General features: G+C 44.3%; 7 non-coding genes across 7 annotated transcripts; all 7 read right to left on the reverse strand.

Annotated features, from left to right (window-relative positions):
- Positions 1-3,399: 3,399 nt before the first annotated feature.
- LOC135032647 (U1 spliceosomal RNA) lies at positions 3,400-3,562 on the reverse strand. The gene has a single exon (XR_010228138.1). It is a non-coding gene; the product is annotated as a U1 spliceosomal RNA (small nuclear RNA).
- Positions 3,563-3,707: 145 nt separating this feature from the next.
- LOC135032624 (U1 spliceosomal RNA) lies at positions 3,708-3,871 on the reverse strand. The gene has a single exon (XR_010228117.1). It is a non-coding gene; the product is annotated as a U1 spliceosomal RNA (small nuclear RNA).
- Positions 3,872-4,532: 661 nt separating this feature from the next.
- LOC135032652 (U1 spliceosomal RNA) lies at positions 4,533-4,695 on the reverse strand. Its single transcript, XR_010228143.1, has one exon. It is a non-coding gene; the product is annotated as a U1 spliceosomal RNA (small nuclear RNA).
- Positions 4,696-4,847: 152 nt separating this feature from the next.
- Positions 4,848-5,011, reverse strand: LOC135032614 (U1 spliceosomal RNA). Its single transcript, XR_010228109.1, has one exon. It is a non-coding gene; the product is annotated as a U1 spliceosomal RNA (small nuclear RNA).
- Positions 5,012-19,979: 14,968 nt separating this feature from the next.
- Positions 19,980-20,142, reverse strand: LOC135032657 (U1 spliceosomal RNA). Its single transcript, XR_010228147.1, has one exon. It is a non-coding gene; the product is annotated as a U1 spliceosomal RNA (small nuclear RNA).
- Positions 20,143-20,294: 152 nt separating this feature from the next.
- LOC135032634 (U1 spliceosomal RNA) lies at positions 20,295-20,458 on the reverse strand. The gene has a single exon (XR_010228126.1). It is a non-coding gene; the product is annotated as a U1 spliceosomal RNA (small nuclear RNA).
- A 671-nt stretch (positions 20,459-21,129) lies between these two features.
- On the reverse strand, positions 21,130-21,292 carry LOC135032658 (U1 spliceosomal RNA). Its single transcript, XR_010228148.1, has one exon. It is a non-coding gene; the product is annotated as a U1 spliceosomal RNA (small nuclear RNA).
- Between the last annotated feature and the right edge of the window lie 69 nt (positions 21,293-21,361).

The following is a 21,361-nucleotide window of genomic DNA, read 5'->3' on the forward strand; positions in this document are numbered from 1 at the left end:
TCCTTGCCAATATCTCTCTTTTGCAAAGAGCTGCGCATTGGAAAATTCAGGGCTATGCCGTGTAGATGATGGCCTAACAGGAGGCTTTAAAATTTTCTTTCTAGTGTCCTTCGTTTGGGAAAAAAATGCAAAGGTACAAGACAGCTTTTCCTTGCCAATATCTCTCTTTTGCAAAGAGCTACGCATTGGAAAATTCAGGGCTATACCGTGTAGATGAAGCACTAACAGGAGGCTTTAAAATTTTCATTCTAGTGTCCTTCGTTTGGGAGAAAAATGCAAAGGTACAAGACAGCTTTTCCTTGCCAATATCTCTCTTTTGCAAAGAGCTGCGCATTGGAAAATTCAGGGCTATGCCGTGTAGATGATGGCCTAACAGGAGGCTTTAAAATTTTCTTTCTAGTGTCCTTCGTTTGGGAGAAAAATGCAAAGGTACAAGACAGCTTTTCCTTGCCAATATCTCTCTTTTGCAAAGAGCTGCGCATTGGAAAATTCAGGGCTATGCCGTGTAGATGATGGCCTAACAGGAGGCTTTAAAATTTTCTTTCTAGTGTCCTTCGTTTGGGAGAAAAATCCAATGGTACAAGACAGCTTTTCCTTGCCAATATCTCTCTTTTGCACAAAGCTGCGCATTGGAAAATTCAGGGCTATGCCGTGTAGATGATGGCCTAACAGGAGGCTTTAAAATTTTCTTTCTAGTGTCCTTAGTTTGGGAGAAAAATGCAAAGGTACAAGACAGCTTTTCCTTGCCAAAATCTCTCTTTTGCAAAGAGCTGCGCATTGGAAAATTCAGGGCTATGCCGTGTAGATGATGGCCTAACAGGAGGCTTTAAAATTTTCTTTCTAGTGTCCTTCGTTTGGGAGAAAAATGCAAAGGTACAAGACAGCTTTTCCTTGCCAATATCTCTCTTTTGCAAAGAGCTGCGCATTGGAAAATTCAGGGCTATGCCGTGTAGATGATGGCCTAACAGGAGGCTTTAAAAAATTTTTTCTAGTGTCCTTCGTTTGGGAGAAAAATGCAAAGGTACAAGACAGCTTTTCCTTGCCAATATCTCTCTTTTGCAAAGAGCTGCGCATTGGAAAATTCAGGGCAATGCCGTGTAGATGATGTCCTAACAGGAGGCTTTAAAATTTTCTTTCTAGTGTCCTTCGTTTGGGAGAAAAATGCAAAGGTACATGACAGCTTTTCCTTGCCAATATCTCTCTTTTGCAAAGAGCTGCGCATTGGAAAATTCAGGGCTATGCCGTGTAGATGATGGCCTAACAGGAGGCTTTAAAATTTTCTTTCTAGTGTCCTTCGTTTGGGAGAAAAATGCAAAGGTACAAGACAGTTTTTCCTTGCCAATATCTCTCTTTTGCAAAGAGCTGCGCATTGGAAAATTCAGGGCTATGCCGTGTAGATGATGGCCTAACAGGAGGCTTTAAAATTTTCTTTCTAGTGTCCTTCGTTTGGGAGAAAAATGCAAAGGTACAAGACAGCTTTTCCTTGCCAATATCTCTCTTTTGCAAAGAGCTGCGCATTGGAAAATTCAGGGCTATGCCGTGTAGATGATGGCCTAACAGGAGGCTTTAAAATTTTCTTTCTAGTGTCCTTCGTTTGGGAGAAAAATGCAAAGGTACAAGACAGCTTTTCCTTGCCAATATCTCTCTTTTGCAAAGAGCTGCGCATTGGAAAATTCAGGGCTATGCCGTGTAGATGATGGCCTAACAGGAGGCTTTAAAAAAAATTTCTAGTGTCCTTCGTTTGGGAGAAAAATGCAAAGGTACAAGACAGCTTTTCCTTGCCAATATCTCTCTTTTGCAAAGAGCTGCGCATTGGAAAATTCAGGGCTATGCCGTGTAGATGATGGCCTAACTGGAGGCTTTAAAATTTTATTTCTAGTGTCCTTCGTTTGGGAGAAAAATGCAAAGGTATAAGACAGCTTTTCCTTGCCAATATCTCTCTTTTGCAAAGAGCTACGCATTGGAAAATTCAGGGCTATACCGTGTAGATGAAGCACTAACAGGAGGCTTTAAAATTTTCATTCTAGTGTCCTTCGTTTGGGAGAAAAATGCAAAGGTACAAGACAGCTTTTCCTTGCCAATATCTCTCTTTTGCAAAGAGCTGCGCATTGGAAAATTCAGGGCTATGCCGTGTAGATGATGGCCTAACAGGAGGCTTTAAAAAAAATTTCTAGTGTCCTTCGTTTGGGAGAAAAATGCAAAGGTACAAGACAGCTTTTCCTTGCCAATATCTCTCTTTTGCAAAGAGCTGCGCATTGGAAAATTCAGGGCTATGCCGTGTAGATGATGGCCTAACTGGAGGCTTTAAAATTTTCTTTCTAGTGTCCTTCGTTTGGGAGAAAAATGCAAAGGTATAAGACAGCTTTTCCTTGCCAATATCTCTCTTTTGCAAAGAGCTACGCATTGGAAAATTCAGGGCTATACCGTGTAGATGAAGCACTAACAGGAGGCTTTAAAATTTTCATTCTAGTGTCCTTCGTTTGGGAGAAAAATGCAAAGGTACAAGACAGCTTTTCCTTGCCAATATCTCTCTTTTGCAAAGAGCTGCGCATTGGAAAATTCAGGGCTATGCCGTGTAGATGATGGCCTAACAGGAGGCTTTAAAAAAATGTTCTAGTGTCCTTCGTTTGGGAGAAAAATGCAAAGGTACAAGACAGCTTTTCCTTGCCAATATCTCTCTTTTGCAAAGAGCTGCGCATTGGAAAATTCAGGGCTATGCCGTGTAGATGATGGCCTAACAGGGCTGGGGAGGGCCGCTGCTCAGGCACATCTCTGTCAAGTAAAGAAGATTCAACTGAGGCAGCACAAGGGAACTCTCATCTGGGGACAACAACTGCAGGGAGAACACTTATTTTCAGATGAACATGGGAGGGCAGAAGGCTGCCTAATACTGAAGCACCCCCAAACAACAAACCAAATGCAACAACTAGTGCAAGCATTCCTGGGGGAAGGCTGCAGCAGATGGATTTGCATATGGTGATGTCATCCAAGCAGTGGGTCAAAGTTGGCTTCAACCCTCGTCTGCATATGAAAAGAGAAAAGGGGCGTGCAGGGCATGGCGGCCTTTTGCGGCGATTGGATGACCCCTAGTTCGCATTAAACACATCCACCCTCCTTCGGTGTGGGGCTCATGTTGGCTATGCCCCAGCCCCTGAAGCATTCAAGCTGATTTCTTGCAGCAGCTAGGCACTGTAACAGCTCCAGAGCTGCTCTGTAAGGCAAGTAAAAGGGCGTGGGCCCTGCAGCACTACCTGTAGTTCGCATTGTGCGTTGGAAGGCACAAATTAAGCAGACGGGAGAAGTCAGGATAGTGCACAAGGGCATAGAAGGGAGCGGCTCAAGAAAAAAGAAGTGGAAATAGACAGCAAACTAGGCTGGAGAGAGACCTGAGACAAAGAGATCTGAATTATACGAGAGCCGACCAGGGGAAACACAAATTATGCAGTCAAGTTTCCCACATTTGGGGAAATCGCAGGAGCAGCACACCCAGAGTGCAATGGGTGAGACTTGCCCTGGGAGAAGCACCTTCATGATCATAGTATCTCACCTGGCAGGTAAGTAGGATTTGGGATAGTTCTGGGGAGGGTCGCTGCTCGGGCTGTCAAGTGAAGTAGATCCAACTGAGGCAGCACAAGGAAACTCTCGATAGAAGAACAAGGCTAGAGGAAGATCTGAGACAAATAAATCTGACTTTTACCAGAGCTGACCAGAGGAAAGAACAAACACAGTCCCCCACTACCACAAATAATGCAGTCGAGTTTCCCACATTTGGGGAAATCATAGGGGTCAGCATACCCAGAATGCAATGAATGAACCTCACCCTGGGAGAACAATCTTCATGACCATGGTATCTCCTATGCAAAATAAGTATGACTTAGGATAGGGCTGGGGAGGGCCGCTGCTAAGGCACATCTCTGTCAAGTAAAGGAGATTCAACTGAGGCAGCACAAGGGAACTCTCATCTGGGGACAACAACTGCAGGGAGAACACATATTTTCAGATGAACATGGGAGGGCAGAAGGCTGCCTAATACTGAAGCACCCCCAAACAACAAACCAAATGCAACAACTAGTGCAAGCATTCCTGGGGGAAGGCCTGCAGCAGATGGATTTGCATATGGTGATGTCATCCAAGCAGTGGGTCAAAGTTGGCTTCAACCCTCGTCTGCATATGAAAAGAGAAAAGGGGCGTGCAGGGCATGGCGGCCTTTTGCGGCGCTTGGATGACCCCTAGTTCGCATTAAACACCTCCACCCTACTTCGGTGTGGGGCTATGCCCCAGCCCCTGAAGCATTCAAGCTGATTTCTTGCAGCAGCTGGGCACTGTAACAGCTCCAGAGCTGCTCTGTAAGGCAAGTAAAAGGGTGTGGGCCCTGCAGCACTACCTGTAGTTTGCATTGTGCGTTGGAAGGCACAAAGTAAGCAGACGGGAGAAGTCAGGATAGTGCGCAAGGGCATAGAAGGGAGCAACTCAAGAAAAGAGAAGTGGAAACAGACAGCAAACTAGGCTGGAGAGAGACCTGAGACAAAGAGATCTGAATTATACGAGAGCCGACCAGGGGAAACACAAATTATGCAGTCAAGTGTCCAACATTTGGGGAAACCGCAGGAGCAGCACACCCAGAGTGCAATGGGTGAGCCTTGCCCTGGGAGAAGCACCTTCATGATCATAGTATCTCACCTGGCAGGTAAGTAGGAGTTGGGCTAGAGCTGGGGAGGGTCGCTGCTCGGGCACCCCCCTGTCAAGTGAAGGAGATCCAACTGAGGCAGCACATGGAAACTCTCGAAAGAAGAACAAGGCTAGAGGAAGATCTGAGACAAATAAATCTGACTTTTACCAGAGCTGACCAGAGGAAAGCACAAACACAGTCCCCCACTACCACAAATAATGCAGTCGAGTTTCCCACATTTGGGGAAATCACAGGGGTCAGCATACCCAGAATGCAATGAATGAACCTCACCCTGGGAGAACAATCTTCATGACCATGGTATCTCCTATGCAAAATAAGTATGATTTGGGATAGGGCTGGGGAGGGCCACTGCTCAGGCACATCTCTGTCAAGAATTTATAAAGTCTATACATATATATAACCAAATGTCAATATATATATATAGAACCCAGCGCTCCTATCAAAACTTATCTATTTCACCAATTTGTTGCTTATTTAATCTTTATACATCTATTAATTTTCACCATATATTATAAAATGCTGCTCCCATAGGTAGTACTGTTCTACCAATAATAAACCAAATTTTAAAGATAATCACACTTGTTATCAAGGGAGCGCAAAAAATAAAATATACAAGCTCCTTATTTTTAAAAAATATATATAGACAGAAGAAACCCACATTCAATAAAATACAATGGAGTCAACATATATAGGCACCACTATCCATATCTAAATGTAATCAGGATCTATTTCATATTGCCCTTGATGACAACGGAATGTTTATTAAAGGGTCCAAAAAATCCTACTGGATACAGCTGTTGTAATTTAATCGTTTGTAACCCTACCTTGAACGAGAGCTGTCTATGTATTCTATTAAGGGATGGTTACCTAATAGCTGTGCCTCCACTCAAGCTATGTGTAGTATTTAACTACCGTTAAGGCTTGCTTGAGTAAGCCTGATCTCTATCCTTAGGGGATGATTCCCTTATATCATAGATATATTATCTAATATACCTGTCTCTTTCTTCCAGGATCTTCAGATCAACTTCCAGACGGACCAGACACACATGGAAAGTATAACACTTTAATGACCAGTACCAAATGGATTAAGTATACATTAACATTTCATCAATTACACATTCCCCTTTAAGTCATTAATCCATGCTAACCCCCTGTCAATTAGGCCTATACACAGTACCTGCATGCAATACAACAAATCCTTTTTCTTTTCAAGACACCCTTAGGTGTTAGAGTGACCCGGGTACTCTTAATATGATAGTGCACTATAAGGGCCCATAAACTTCCTAAAAATAACAGCAGTTAATACAGAATGTCTGACACTATGTTTTAGTATCAACTATCAGTTCTCCCTTCAGTTAAAGAGAAAGATGTTTGGCTCAGTCTACTTATGGTAGCGATTACTTTCTCCTATAAGGTTACTTATAGTTCCTCCTTGGCAGATAACAGAAAGTATCTATTTAGCTCATAGATAGTAACATCAACAGTTGATTACCAAGGAATCTGTATCCTTTCCTCAGTAAAAATGTTACTGTAGTTGTCCAGTATTAAACTAAACTCCTAAGAAGCTGGTATGATAAACCTTTGTTATGCTGCGTCCTTGTGTCCATTTGAAGTAGCTGATGCTTTCTATATTTCAGAGCATATATAGCTTTTCGATTCCTGTATGCCTCAAATTATTGTTGTCTCTTAGGATGAGTCTATATTAAATATATCTGCAAGAGATGGTTTCTCTTATCATAGTCACAGCGAGCTCAAATCCTTTAACTTTATAACTAATAGTCTCTTACGTGTCAGTCCTTCTTACGGGTTCACGAATATACATATAACACAGTTGTATTAAAGTGCCACAAGCTAGTCTTCGAATCGGGATGATATTCTAATCCTTTGTGGCTAAGAGGCTTTAACATCCATCCAATGTCACTGTAGTATGGCTACCTTTAATGTCCTTGACTCTAATTCTGCTAATTCAGGGGCATAAATACACACATTAGGTGGCAGCTTTAGGGTGTTACTTTCTATTTAGCGCTGCGGAACAATGTCTCTGGCTCTCCTTTGACTGATGTGATGCTGATATATGGGGGAGTTTTAAAACTATTTATGAAGCGTTAAACAGTTCAAGTTTCACTCCACTCCTCCTGTTACATATATATACCCAGTGCTTTCTACCTTCTCCTTAGCACTATGATTAAGCCATACATGGAACTGTAATTATAGGTCACTCTGACTACTGTGACCCATTACTATCCTCCTGCTTAATAGCCATTATTGCGGCCTAGCCCTGGAGTACTTAGTCCCAATATGAAATTGACTATGTACAATAGTCACCTATGGCTTGCTGTGCTTAGTGTAGGGGTAATATAAATGGCTGGATTATGCACTCACACTTCTACCATCTAGTGATGCTGCTGCCGGATGCTCCCCCGACTCCTCCCTTACACTTACAGCCACACAGAATGGAGCCTCTGCTGCTGGTCCTGGCTTCTTTGTTGTGGCTGTCAGAGTCTGTGCCGGTAATAGGTAGGAAGGAACCCTCTCTGTGTCCCTGTCACAGATGTGCCCTTCCAATACTGCTGGGTGAGTTGACTAGCGCTGATCTTGGGTTCTATGAACAGTTCTGAGTCTCAATGCTGCTGTCACCACCTTTACAGTAAGGAAGCCCTGTTCTGGCTTCACACACTAAGCCCCCTCCGGCCGCCGCAATGTATACCGCTCAGCTCTAATGCGGGCGACGGCCGGAGCAGCAAAAAACTATGTCCTCTCACCAAGGGATATGCAGTCTCTATCTCAGCTACACTCACAGCACCTCTCCACTCCTCTCTAGTAGTCACATGACCCACTCTGAGGTGATGCCCCGCCCACTGGCAATCACCTCACTAGGTGATTGACAGTTAGGAGCACAAGGACATTAACCCTTTAGATACACTGTGAAACCATAAAATAAGCCTTCATTGTATTCACCACTACATTTACATCAATGTACATACAATTACATATATGTGAACTGTATTATTTACCTCACAACATGCATACAGTATTACAACATCCATTAACTTTTATATGAATAATATATATGCTTATACTCCATTTTAGTCACCATATTATAACTACCTCAGTATAAGTGTTGTTTAAACCCTAAATCAGGGTTACATTTCTCCCCCTGGTGCATTGTCACTGTTTAACATCTTTAGGTGCCAATGCACCATCTACCTTACTCACTATGCTAAAATAGTATATATTCATTCACATCCATTAGCAAGCCACCTCATCTCAACCATTTTAACTGTTGGCCAAATAGGGAGGGATGGAACTACATAGCCTTCATGCCTCCCAGGGATAGTGTTCTCTGATCGTGCTGGTTTCCCTTGCTCTTCTACACCTGATTTATTGACTTCTTTTAGTACTGGACTTCGGATGGAAGATTTAAGAGATTGTGCTAGGGTAAAGTTATCATGTACCTCACTACGATTTTCACTGAGACTAGTTTCTTTCTCTGACGAAGCTTCTAAAGTTATCAAGTCTTTAGCATCTGAATTTTCCGTTTCTTGATCCTGGGACTGATTTACTCTACCATTGAATCTCGAGAGAGGTCGGTAATGTAAGGTTGTAGAAGGATGACATGGAGCTGGATCTCTCCCTTGCCTTTGTTCTGAATATGCACTTCCTTCATCAACCACTTTTTCTCGTGGTTGATAACAATAACTGTATGATCCTCGTCGGTTTGGAGCAAATCGACTCCCTTTCACTGGTACTCCACCTATGCCAGTCACATTTGCTGCATGTACACCCTTTTCCCCTTCCAACACTTCAAATTCTACTTTCTCTCCATCTCCTACACTGTACAACAGTTTTAGGGGGTTATTCTTCGTTATGGATGTCCAATGTACAAATATGTCTTCTCCGGTGTCATGCCTTTTAATGAAGCCATAGCCTTTCTTCACATGGAACCATATTACTGTGCCAGTCATTTTAAGAGACATATACTGTGTCCCTTTACTATCAACTTTATTCATAGAAGATTGTCTCAGCAATATACCATCCACTACCTCAGTCTGTAATGCTATGTCCTTAGTATCCGGTCGCATAGAAAATTCATGGATACGGTCTTCAGGACAGTTGTTTAGGAAGTTGGCATCCTTGAGTATTTTATTCTCAGATTCTAGCTGAGACAGTCTTTCTTTCATTTCATTCAGACAAATATGATCCTCCTTTTCAGTTTCTTTACCCACTTCCAATAATTCAGACAACTCAGTTATTTTTGATTCCAGAGAATGAATATTGTCTTCCTGCTGCTGGTACATTATCAACTTTTGTTGCTCCTGATCCACTCTGGTTTGTCTTTCATCAGATGCCATGGTTTCCATCTCTCTCTGTATAAACCAAAGTTCTCTCTCAAGCTCTTTGTTCCTCTCATCAATTTTGGTGTTAAACATCTGTTCTTCTTTTAGCTTCCATTGGGTTTCATCTAGAACCTCCAACAACTGATGTTTAGACCTGTCCAGTGCTATATGTCTTATCACCTCTATCGGGGTCTGTAGATCCACTGGGCTATCTCTTCTTGTTGGTTCCTCAATGGAAGTTGGAAACCGGGAAAGCAGGTCCTTCTGTTGATCTTTTGGAAGAGCTAATACTAATTGTCCATGTTTCTTATAATCCTCAGCTATTTGCTTTAGCACAGTTTCTAATCTCTGTATACCTACATCTATCTTCACTTCCCCTGGAACTCTCTCTTTCAGTGGTAGAACATTCTTATCTCCTTTCATTCCATAATCCATGTTAGCGACCAAAGTATGAGCAAGGTTGTCACTAACACCTCCCTCACTATCCTTTAGGTGGGGATCAAGTTTGACTTTCTTGTCCTTTGATTTTTTTCTTTCTCTTCTCCAACTCTACAGGGACATCTAATATTTTTTCATTTTTCACACCTAGGTTATTTACAAAAGTTCCCACAAACTTGCATGTCACCTCTTCCTTTAAGCCTGGTCCCTTACGGTACTCTTGTTTGTCCATACTTTTACATTCTCTAATGGCTTCAACTCTCCCAACTGATACAGCAATGGCTTTATGTCCAACCTTCTCCCTGTTCCTTTGCTTCTTTCCCATATTTGTATTTTATTTTTAGGGATGTGAGGACTTTATCAATAATAATTAATGGCAGCTGACACCTGTGGTGTAACAGGGCCTGAGTGTAACTTCTATCTCACGCGGTGCCTCCAAATGTAACCCTACCCTCATTACCTTGAACGAGAGCTGTCTATGTATTCTATTAAGGGATGGTTACCTAATAGCTGTGCCTCCACTCAAGCTATGTGTAGTATTTAACTACCGTTAAGGCTTGCTTGAGTAAGCCTGATCTCTATCCTTAGGGGATGATTCCCTTATATCATAGATATATTATCTAATATACCTGTCTCTTTCTTCCAGGATCTTCAGATCAACTTCCAGACGGACCAGACACACATGGAAAGTATAACACTTTAATGACCAGTACCAAATGGATTAAGTATACATTAACATTTCATCAATTACACATTCCCCTTTAAGTCATTAATCCATGCTAACAGCCTGTCAATTAGGCCTATACACAGTACCTGCATGCAATACAACAAATCCTTTTTCTTTTCAAGACACCCTTAGGTGTTAGAGTGACCCGGGTACTCTTAATATGATAGTGCACTATAAGGGCCCATAAACTTCCTAAAAATAACAGCAGTTAATACAGAATGTCTGACACTATGTTTTAGTATCAACTATCAGTTCTCCCTTCAGTTAAAGAGAAAGATGTTTGGCTCAGTCTACTTATGGTAGCGATTACTTTCTCCTATAAGGTTACTTATAGTTCCTCCTTGGCAGATAACAGAAAGTATCTATTTAGCTCATAGATAGTAACATCAACAGTTGATTACCAAGGAATCTGTATCCTTTCCTCAGTAAAAATGTTACTGTAGTTGTCCAGTATTAAACTAAACTCCTAAGAAGCTGGTATGATAAACCTTTGTTATGCTGCGTCCTTGTGTCCATTTGAAGTAGCTGATGCTTTCTATATTTCAGAGCATATATAGCTTTTCGATTCCTGTATGCCTCAAATTATTGTTGTCTCTTAGGATGAGTCTATATTAAATATATCTGCAAGAGATGGTTTCTCTTATCATAGTCACAGCGAGCTCAAATCCTTTAACTTTATAACTAATAGTCTCTTACGTGTCAGTCCTTCTTACGGGTTCACGAATATACATATAACACAGTTGTATTAAAGTGCCTCAAGCTAGTCCTTGAATCGGGATGATATTCTAATCCTTTGTGGCTAAGAGGCTTTAACATCCATCCAATGTCACTGTAGTATGGCTACCTTTAATGTCCTTGACTCTAATTCTGCTAATTCAGGGGCATAAATACACACATTAGGTGGCAGCTTTAGGGTGTTACTTTCTATTTAGCGCTGCGGGACAATGTCTCTGGCTCTCCTTTGACTGATGTGATGCTGATATATGGGGGAGTTTTAAAACTATTTATGAAGCGTTAAACAGTTCAAGTTTCACTCCACTCCTCCTGTTACATATATATACCCAGTGCTTTCTACCTTCTCCTTAGCACTATGATTAAGCCATACATGGAACTGTAATTATAGGTCACTCTGACTACTGTGACCCATTACTATCCTCCTGCTTAATAGCCATTATTGCGGCCTAGCCCTGGAGTACTTAGTCCCAATATGAAATTGACTATGTACAATAGTCACCTATGGCTTGCTGTGCTTAGTGTAGGGGTAATATAAATGGCTGGATTATGCACTCACACTTCTACCATCTAGTGATGCTGCTGCAGGATGCTCCCCCGACTCCTCCCTTACACTTACAGCCACACAGAATGGAGCCTCTGCTGCTGGTCCTGGCTTCTTTGTTGTGGCTGTCAGAGTCTGTGCCGGTAATAGGTAGGAAGGAACCCTCTCTGTGTCCCTGTCACAGATGTGCCCTTCCAATACTGCTGGGTGAGTTGACTAGCGCTGATCTTGGGTTCTATGAACAGTTCTGAGTCTCAATACTGCTGTCACCACCTTTACAGTAAGGAAGCCCTGTTCTGGCTTCACACACTAAGCCCCCTCCGGCCGCCGCAATGTATACCGCTCTGCTCTAATGCGGGCGACGGCCGGAGCAGCAAAAAACTATGTCCTCTCACCAAGGGATATGCAGTCTCTCTCTCAGCTACACTCACAGCACCTCTCCACTCCTCTCTAGTAGTCACATGACCCACTCTGAGGTGATGCCCCGCCCACTGGCAATCACCTCACTAGGTGATTGACAGTTAGGAGCACAAGGACATTAACCCTTTAGATACACTGTGAAACCATAAAATAAGCCTTCATTGTATTCACCACTACATTTACATCAATGTACATACAATTACATATATGTGAACTGTATTATTTACCTCACAACATGCATACAGTATTACAACATCCATTAACTTTTATATGAATAATATATATGCTTATACTCCATTTTAGTCACCATATTATAACTACCTCAGTATAAGTGTTGTTTAAACCCTAAATCAGGGTTACACGTTACTTTCCAATTGTAATTGATACATTAAATTCCTTCTTGTGGATGAACAGCAACAGTTGTAACCAACGCCTCTTTTCTCTAACGTCCTAAGTGGATGCTGGGGACTCCGTAAGGACCATGGGGAATAGCGGCTCCGCAGGAGACTGGGCACATCTAAAGAAAGCTTTAGGACTATGTGGTGTGCACTGGCTCCTCCCCCTATGACCCTCCTCCAAGCCTCAGTTAGATTTCTGTGCCCGACGAGAAGGGTGCACACTAGGGGCTCTCCTGAGCTTCTTAGTGAAAGTTTTAGTTTAGGTTTGTTATTTTCAGTGAGACCTGCTGGCAACAGGCTCACTGCATCGAGGGACTAAGGGGAGAAGAAGCGAACTCACCTGCGTGCAGAGTGGATTGGGCTTCTTGGCTACTGGACATTAGCTCCAGAGGGACGATCACAGGCCCAGCCTGGATGGGTCCCGGAGCCTCGCCGCCGGCCCCCTTACAGAGCCAGAAGAGCGAAGAGGTCCGGATAAATCGGCGGCAGAAGACGTTCCTGTCTTCAATAAGGTAGCGCACAGCTGTGCGCCATTGCTCTCAGCACACTTCATACTCCGGTCACTGAGGGTGCAGGGCGCTGGGGGGGGCGCCCTGAGACGCAATAAAACATGATAAAAATACCTTACATGGCAAAAAATACATCACATATAGCTCCTGGGCTATATGGATGCATTTAACCCCTGCCAGAATATACAGAAAAACGGGAGATAAGGCCGCCGAAAAGGGGGCGAAGACTATCTCCTCAGCACACTGGCGCCATTTTCCCTCACAGCTCAGTTGGACGGAAGCTCCCTGGCTCTTCCCTGCAGTCACTACACTACAGAAAGGGTTAAAAAAAGAGAGGGGGGCACTAATTAGGCGCAGTATTAAAACATACAGCAGCTATAAGGGGAAAAACACTTATATAAGGTTATCCCTGTATATATATATATAGCGCTCTGGTGTGTGCTGGCATACTCTCCCTCTGTCTCCCCAAAGGGCTAGTGGGGTCCTGTCCTCTATCAGAGCATTCCCTGTGTGTGTGCTGTGTGTCGGTACGTTTGTGTCGACATGTATGAGGAGAAAAATGATGTGGAGATGGAGCAGAGTGTCTGTAACAGTGATGTCACCACCTAGGGGGTCGACACCTGAGTGGATGTACTGTTGAAAATTACATGACAGTGTCAGCTCTGTATAAAAAAACAAAAAAAAAAAACAGTGGTTGACATGAGACAGCCGGCTACTCAGCTTGTGCCTGTCCAGACGTCTCATAGGCCGTCAGGGGCTCTAAAGCGCCCGTTACCTCAGATGGCAGATACAGACGCCGACACGGATACTGACTCCTGTGTCGACGGTGAAGAGACAACCGTGCTTTCCAGTAGGGCCACACGTTACATGATTGAGACAATGGAAAATGTTTTATACATTTCTGATAATACGAGTACCACCAAAAAGGGGTATTATGTTCGGTGAGGGAAAAACTACCTGTAGTTTTCCTGAATCTGAGAAATAAAATGAGGTGTGTGATGATGCGTGGGTTTCCCCCCGATAACAATTGATCATTTCTTAAAAAGTATTGGCTGTATACCCTTTCCGGCCAGAGGTTAGGGTGCGTTGGGAAACACCCCCTAGGGGGGATAAGGCGCTCACACGCTTGTAAGAACAAGGGCTCTACCCTCTCATGAGATGGCCGCCCTTAAGGATCCTGCTGATAGAAAGCAGGAGGGTATCCAAAAATGTATTCACACACATACTGGTGTTATACTGCGACCAGCAATCGCCTCAGCCTGGAGGTGCAGTGCTGGGTTGGCATGGTCGGATTCCCTGACTGGAAATATTGATATCCTAGATAAGGATAGTATATTATTGCCTATAGAGCATTTAAAAGATGCATTTCTATATATGCATGATGCACAGCGGAATATTTGCCGACTGGCATCAAGTATAAGTGCGTTGTCCAATTCTACCAGTAAAATGGTCAGGTGATGCGGATTCCAAACGGCATTTGGAAGTATTGCCTTTGAAAGGGGACATTTGGGGTCGGTATTTTAGACCTGGTGGCCACGGCAACAACTGGGAAATCCACGTTTGTACCCCAGGTCGCCTCTCAAAATAAGACGCCGTATTATCAGGCGCAGTCCTTTGTTGGCAAGCGGACAAAAGGTTCCTCTTTTCTGCTCGTGACAGAGGGAGAGGAAAAAGGCTGAAGAGATTAGCCAGTTCCCAGGAACAGAAACCCTTTCCCGCCTCTGCCAAGCCCTCAGTATGACGCTAGGGCCTTACAAGCTCAGGCACGGTGGGGGCCCGTTCTCAATGAATTTCAGTGCGCAGTGGGCTCACTCGCAAGTAGACCCCTGGATCCTTCAGGTAATATCTCAAGGGTACATATTGGAATTCGAGACGTCTCCCCCTCGCCGTTTCCAAAAGTCGGCTTTACCGACGTCTCCCTCTGACAGGGAGGCAGTTTTGGAAGCCATTCACAAGCTGTATTCCCAGCAGGTGATAATCAAGGTACCCCTCCTGCAACAGGGAACGGGGTATTATTCCACACTATTGTGGTACCGAAGCCAGACGGCTCGGTGAGACCGATTCTAAATCTAAAATCTAAAATCTTTGAACACTTACATACAGAGGTTCAAATTCAAGATTGAGTCACTCAGAGCAGTGATTGCGAACCTGGAAGAAGGGGACTACATGATGTCTCGGGACATCAAGGATGCTTACCTTCATGTCAAAATTTACCCTTCTCACCAAGGGTACCTCAGGTTATGGTACAGAACTGTCACTATCAGTTCAGACGCTGCCGTAGGGATGGTCCACGGCACCCCGGGTCTTTACCAAGGTAATGGCCGAAATGATATCCCTTCGAAGGAAGGGAATTTTAGTTATCCCTTACTTGGACGATTCCCTGATAAGGGTAAGATCCAGGGAACAGTTGGAAGTCGGTGTAGCACTATCTCAGGTAGTGTTGCGGCAGCACGATTGGATTCTCAATATTCCAAAATCGCAGCTGGTTCCGACGACTTGTCTTCTGTTTCCTAGGGATGTTCCTGGACACAGTCCAGAAAAAAGGTGTTTCTCCCGGAAGAGAAAGCCAGGGAGTTATCCGAGCTAGTCAGGAACCTCCTAAAACCGAACCAAGTCTCAGTGCATCAATGCACAAGGGTTCTGGGTAAAAATGGTGGCTTCCTACGAAGCAATCCCATTCGTTAGATTCCACGCAAGAACTTTCCAGTGGAACCTACTGGACAAATGGTCCGGGTCGCATTTTCAGATGCATCAGCGGATAACCCTGTCACCAAGGACAAGGGTATCCATCCTGTGGTGGTTGCAGAGTGCTCATCTTCTAGAGGGCCGCAGATTCGGCATTCAGGACTGGGTCCTGGTGACCACGAATGCCAGCCTGCGAGGCTGGTGAGCAGTCACACAGGGAAGGAATATCCAGGGCTTAGGGTCAAGCCTGGATACATCACTTCACATAAATATCCTGAAGCTAAGGGCCATTTACAATGCTCTAAGCTTAGCAAGACCTCTGCTTCAAGGTCAGCCGGTGTTGATCCAGTCGGACAACATCATGGCAGTCACCCACGTAAACAGACAGGGTGGCACAAGAAGCAGGAGGGCAATGGCAGAAGCTGCAGGGATTCTTCGCTGGGCGGAAAATCATGTGATAGCACTGTCAACAGTATTCATTCCGGGAGTGGACAACTGGGAAGCAGACTTCCTCAGCACGACCTCCACCCGGGAGAGTGGGGACTTCACCCAGAAGTCGTCCACATGATTAAAAAACTCGACAGGTATTGCGCCAGGTCAAGAGACCCTCAGGCAATAGTTGTAGACGCTCTGGTAACACCGTGGGTGTACCAGTCAGTGTATGTGTTCCCTCCTCTGCCTCTCATACCCAAGGTACTGAGATTGATAAGATGGAGAGGAGAAAGCACTATATTCGTGGCTCCGGATTGGCCAAGAAGGACTTGGTAACCGGAACTTCAAGAGATGCTCACGGAGGATCCGTGGCCTCTACCTCTAAGAAGGGACCTGCTCCAGCAAGGACCCTGTCTGTTCCAAGACTTACCGCGGCTGCGTTTGACGGCATGCCGGTTGAACACCGGATCCTGAAGGAAAAAAGGCATTCCGGATGAAGTCATCCATATCCTGATCTAAAGCCAGGAAGGATGTAACCGCAAAAACATTATCACCGCAATTGGCGAAAATATGTTGCGTAGTGCGAGGCCAGTAAGGCCCGATGGAGGAAATTCAACTGGGTCGATTCCTACATTTCCTGCAAACAGGAGTGTCTATGGGCCTGAAATTGGGGTCCATTAAGGTTCAGATTTCGGCCCTGTCAATTTTCTTCCAAAAAAGAACTAGCTTCAGTCCCTGAAGTTTAGACGTTTGTAAAAGGGGTACTGCATATACAGCCTCCTTTTGTGCCTCCAGTGGCAATTTGGGATCTCAATGTAGTTTGGGTTCCAAAAGTCACATTGGTTTGAACCACTTAAATCTGTGGAGTTAAAATATCTCACATGGAAAGTGGTCATGCTGTTGGCCCTGGCCTGGGCCAGGCGCGTGTCAGAATTGGCGGCTTTATCCTGTAAAAGCCCTTATCTGATTTTCCATTCGGACAGGGCGGAATTGAGGACTCGTCCTCAGTTTCTCCCTAAGGTGGTTCCAGCGTTTTCACCTGAACCAACCTATTGTGGTGCCTGCGGCTACTAGGGACTTGGAGGAATCCAAGTTGCTGGATGTTGTCAGGGCCCTGAAAATATGTTTCCAGGACGGCTGGAGTCAGGAAATCTGACTCGCTGTTTATCCTGTATGCACCCAACAAGCTGGGTGCTCCTGCTTCTAAGCAGACTATTGCTCGTTGGATTTGTAGTACAATTCAGCTTGCACATTCTGTGGCAGGCCTGCCACAGCTAAAATCTGTAAAAGCCCGTTCCACAAGGAAAGTGGGCTCATCTTGGGCGGCTGCCCGAGGGGTCTCGGCTTTACAACTTTGCCGAGCAGCTACTTGGTCAGGGGCAAACACGTTTGCTAAATTCTACAAATTTGATACCCTGGCTGAGGAGGACCTGGAGTTCTCTCATTCGGTGCTGCAGAGTCATCCGCACTCTCCCGCCCGTTTGGGAGCTTTGGTATAATCCCCATGGTCCTTACGGAGTCCCCAGCATCCACTTAGGACGTCAGAGAAAATAAGAATTTACTTACCGATAATTCTATTTCTCATAGTCCGTAGTGGATGCTGGGCGCCCATCCCAAGTGCGGATTGTCTGCAATACTTGTACATAGTTATTGTTACAAAAATCGGGTTATTATTGTTGGGAGCCATCTTTTCAGAGGCTCCTCTGTTATCATGCTGTTAACTGGGTTCAGATCACAGGTTGTACGGTGTGATTGGTGTGGCTGGTATGAGTCTTACCCGGGATTCAAAATCCTTCCTTATTGTGTACGCTCGTCCGGGCAAAGTATCCTAACTGAGGCTTGGAGGAGGGTCATAGGGGGAGGAGCCAGTGCACACCACATAGTCCTAAAGCTTTCTTTAGATGTGCCCAGTCTCCTGCGGAGCCGCTATTCCCCATGGTCCTTACGGAGTCCCCAGCATCCACTACGGACTATGAGAAATAGAATTATCGGTAAGTAAATTCTTATTATTTACTGCAGTTAAAGTTCATATGTAACTCACGTGAGTAATGAAAGAAAACAGGGGGAGAGCGCTGTGATGGTTGGTGAAACACAGCGGTATGCTACGACCCCCGTTAACCGTGGCTGGATCTTATTGGCACTCGCGGTCGGGATATTTCTCCCTGCCGTGGGGTAGAGACCTCCTTTTGCTCGGTCTCAAATTGCTTTTTCCCCTTCACCGCTGTCTTTACATCAGACGTCCGCCGTGATGTAGCTCGTTCATGAACGGGCTTATATCTCAGCAATCAGAGTGTCCGGTAATCACCTTTCTTACGCGTTTCTCCGCTGTTATCCAAGAGCGGTTTCGTCAGAGGATACATCAGCAGCCTAGCAGGCTCTTTTTAAAATGCACCGGACCAATAGCATTACTAATTAGTTGATTGGATACATACATGTACTAATTGGATGCATACATGTAATGACTCACATATGGAACAACTTTCTAATTGCAATTGCACATATAAAGGCATTTCATAATATAAAAATAAGCAACATGGTGATTCAAAATAATAATAAAATAAGCAACAAGGTGGTTTAAAAAATAACAGAAAATATATAATCTATATACAGATTAACCTATAATCTTTCAATCAATACCTCATATCTATAATCACATATACATAATTCAGAGACTCAGCACTAAGGATCCCCATTTACTTATATAAAACCTTTTAGGGTAACATAAATCCATGCCACTACTAAAGCAGTTCTTGTGGCGCAGGGGAAACATCAAATGCACTCTATGCAGCTAGTCCCATGTTCGAATCCAACCCGCTCAGCTTAACATCCATATTATTTATTTACTTTTAATGGGATCATTCTATCAATTCATTTTTACCTTTAATTTTTGTTAATATTATTTCTATATTTCATTATTTTAACCCCTGGAATAACTACATTGCTGTTTAAACAACAAAAAGAATTGAAGAAAAAATAAATATTAAACAGACAATTTAAGGATTCGAAGATTTAAATATTTAAAGATTTTAAAATTTAAAACAGGGAGGGGGGGGAGGGAGGGGGGCCTTTTGGGAGAAGGAGGGGGGAAAAATAAAAATAGAAAAAAAAATATATATAGAACCAAGAGAAAGTGTAAAAAGAGGATGGAGGAAGAAATCTGATGTTCATCATTACTAGTGGATTTTACTAAAGAACTTTAAAGGAACACACACAACAGGATTATACAGTTTCATCCTAAGAGGAAAGCTGTTTCCAAAATAGCTACTTCTAATAATTTTGTTTATTTATTAAACATACAATAAATGGATATTCAATAAATAATATATTAGGTAAATCAATAGATAAAATCTTCAGAGACTGCAAATGTTGTTCAGTTCGATGCTCTCATTCAGACCATCAGGTGTAAGGGTACCCAAAGAAAAAATCCAAAATGCCTCCCTTGTCAAGTAAAGGAGATTCAACTGAGGCAGCACAAGGGAACTCTCATCTGGGGACAACAACTGCAGGGAGAACACATATTTTCAGATGAACATGGGAGGGCAGAAGGCTGCCTAATACTGAAGCACCCCCAAACAACAAACCAAATGCAACAACTAGTACAAGCATTCCTGGGGGAAGGCCTGCAGCAGATGGATTTGCATATGGTGATGTCATCCAAGCAGTGGGTCAAAGTTGGCTTCAACCCTCGTCTGCATATGAAAAGAGAAAAGGGGCGTGCAGGGCATGGCGGCCTTTTGCGGCGCTTGGATGACCCCTAGTTCGCATTAAACACCTCCACCCTACTTCGGTGTGGGGCTCATGTTGGCTATGCCCCAGCCCCTGAAGCATTCAAGCTGATTACTTGCAGCAGCTGGGCACTGTAATAGCTCCAGAGCTGCTCTGTAAGGCAACTAAAAGGGTGTGGGCCCTGCAGCACTACCTGTAGTTCGCATTGTGCGTTGGAAGGCACAAAGTAAGCAGACGGGAGAAATCAAGATAGTGCGCAAGGGCATAGAAGGGAGTGGCTCAAGAAAAGAGAAGTGTAAACAGACAGCAAACTAGGCTGGAGAAAGACATGAGACAAAGAGATCTGAATTATACGAGAGCCGACCAGGGGAAACACAAATTATGCAGTCAAGTTTCCCACATTTGGGGATATCGCAGGAGCAGCACACCCAGAGTGCAATTGGTGAGCCTTGCCCTGGGAGAAGCACCTTCATGATCATAGTATCTCACCTAGCAGGTAAGTAGGAGTTGGGCTAGAGCTGGGGAGGGTCGCTGCTCGGGCACCCCCCTGTCAAGTGAAGGAGATCTAACTGAGGCAGCACAAGGGAACTCTCGAAAGAAGAACAAGGCTAGAGGAAGATCTGAGACAAAGAAATCTGACTTTTACCAGAGCTGACCAGAGGAAAGCACAAACACAGTCCCCCACTACCACAAATAATGCTGTCAAGTTTACCACATTTGGGAAAATAACAGGGGTCAGCATACCCAGAATGCAATGAATGAACCTCACCCTGGGAGAACAATCTTCATGACCATGGTATCTCCTATGCAAAATAAGTATGATTTGGGATAGGGCTGGAGAGGGCCGCTGCTCAGGCACATCTCTGTCAAGTAAAGGAGATTCAACTGAGGCAGCACAAGGGAACTCTCATCTGGGGACAACAACTGCAGGAGGTACACATATTTTCAGATGAACATGGGAGGGCAGAAGGCTGCCTAATACTGAAGCACCCCCAAACAACAAACCAAATGCAACAACTAGTGCAAGCATTCCTGGGGGAAGGCCTGCAGCATATGGATTTGCATATGGTGATGTCATCCAAACAGTGGGTCAAAGTTGGCTTCAACCCTCGTCTGCATATGAAAAGATAAAATTGGCATGCAGGGCATGGCGGCCTTTTGAGGTGCTTGGATGACCCATAGTTCGCATTAAACACCTCCACCCTCCTTCGGTGTGGGGCTCATGATGGCTATGCCCCAGCCCCTGAAGCATTCAAGCTGATTTCTTGCAGCAGCTGGGCACTGTAACAGCTCCAGAGCTGCTCTGTAAGGCAAGTAAAAGGGTGTGGGCCCTGCAGCACTACCTGTAGTTTGCATTGTGTGTTGGAAGGCACAAAGTAAGCAGACGGGAGAAGTCAGGATAGTGCGCAAGGGCATAGAAGGGAGCAACTCAAGAAAAGAGAAGTGGAAACAGACTGCAAATTAGGCTGGAGAGAGACCTGAGACAAAGAGATCTGAATTATACGAGAGCCGACCAGGTGAAACACAAATTATGCAGTCTAGTGTCCAACATTTGGGGAAACCGCAGGAGTAGCACACCCAGAGTGCAATGGGTGAGCCTTGCCCTGGGAGAAGCACCTTCATGATCATAGTATCTCACCTGGCAGGTAAGTAGGAGCTGGGCTAGAGCTGGGGAGGGTCGCTGCTCGGGCACCCCCCTGTCAAGTGAAGGAGATCCAACTGA

This window comes from Pseudophryne corroboree, unplaced genomic scaffold (genome assembly GCF_028390025.1).
Source record: "Pseudophryne corroboree isolate aPseCor3 unplaced genomic scaffold, aPseCor3.hap2 scaffold_550, whole genome shotgun sequence".
Taxonomy (NCBI): Eukaryota; Metazoa; Chordata; class Amphibia; order Anura; family Myobatrachidae; genus Pseudophryne; species Pseudophryne corroboree.